Source organism: Seriola lalandi, unplaced genomic scaffold (assembly GCF_002814215.2).
Source record: "Seriola lalandi dorsalis isolate HSWRI2012SDOR001 ecotype SW California unplaced genomic scaffold, Sedor1 jcf7180001977063, whole genome shotgun sequence".
NCBI lineage: Eukaryota > Metazoa > Chordata > Actinopteri > Carangiformes > Carangidae > Seriola > Seriola lalandi.
Window position 1 is genome coordinate 1 of NW_019447729.1, and position 1,242 is coordinate 1,242.

Consider the following 1,242-nt stretch of genomic DNA (forward strand, 5'->3'; position numbering starts at 1 on the left):
CGACTCGACCATCGATGGATTGTGTGAAAACAGCTGCAGATTAATCGTCTTTCAGCTCGAGAGGAAACGTCTTCAAACCTACACGAGGAAACACTTCAGGATCAGCTGGAGGAGAAAAACCAAGCTGCAGGTGAAACGCGGAGAGGTTTCAGGTGAGAAGCGAAACGCACGAGCACTGCGACTGGAGACGGGCGGCGGGGAGGGGGGAGGGGTGACGGTGAGCGGGCTGACGAGATAACGGATGAACGTCTATGTCATAGTAGAAAAATACATGTTAGAAAGGTGTGACTGACCCTGTGGCCTATTTTGGTGCTGAAGTTGCAGAGTTACAGGAGAAACTGTCCCCACCTCCCCAAATAAAGCTACGTCAGTGACAGGAAGTGGCGTGGACGACCCTCCACAGCTAAACAAAATATTATCAAATACAGGTTTAGGAAAAGGGCGAAACAAAAAGCATCCCTCTGAAATATGACATTTACACAGAATTACTTCAGCCACCTGGAAATTACTTTGTAGAGATCTGGAATTTGTTTTTTTTGTTTTTTTTTATGGTTTCTGTGATAAACTGCTTTGTTGTTGTTGTTGTTGTTGTCGTTTCCACCGTTGAAAGATATGGAAAGTTAAGTTGCATTCAAGCAGTCTACCCCAGTGCTGGTGACAAATATACAACAATTGGACAATCTTCATTATTTTAGTTGACAAACTATCTGTTTTCCTTTTGTGTGTGAAGAAGTTCCACCTTTGTGCAGAATCTTCCTCCCGTCGGGACTACGCAGCCACTTTGTTGTCCTTCTGGAACAAACAGGAAACAGACGTTTACAACACGATGAAACCACAACACAGGAGCACCTGCCGATCTCATCAGAGAACCCAGCCGACTGCTTCAATCAGGACTCAATCATCTGAGGATTTCACATATATCAGACTGAGTCTCATGTCATTTATCAGACAGAACTGCGTCTGTAACATCAGGATGTACAGGGCGATTTGTAACATGTTACATGTAGTAAATAAACATGAATAAAGAATGTATGTTTACCCTGTATGCTGATAAGTCGGCGAACTCCCGGCCGGCCTGGTTTCCTCTGTATCCGCCCCTGAAGCCGCCGCCCCCCTGCGGTGGTCCGAAGGACCCTCGGCTAGCCGGACGCCCCCGACCTCCGCGGAAACCCATCCCGCCGCGTCCACGGTAACCACCGCGACCTCGGCTCTGACGCAGAGGGATACCGAATGTTTCCGCGT

At 47.7% G+C, this 1,242-nt stretch overlaps 1 long non-coding RNA gene across 1 annotated transcript; it reads right to left on the reverse strand.

Moving 5' to 3' along the window:
• Nucleotides 1-526: 526 nt before the first annotated feature.
• On the reverse strand, nt 527-1,236 carry LOC111656960 (uncharacterized). The gene is made up of 2 exons (XR_002760908.2): nt 1,040-1,236; nt 527-792 (listed from the first exon to the last, which is right to left on the reverse strand). It is a non-coding gene; the product is annotated as an uncharacterized LOC111656960 (long non-coding RNA).
• Between the last annotated feature and the right edge of the window lie 6 nt (nt 1,237-1,242).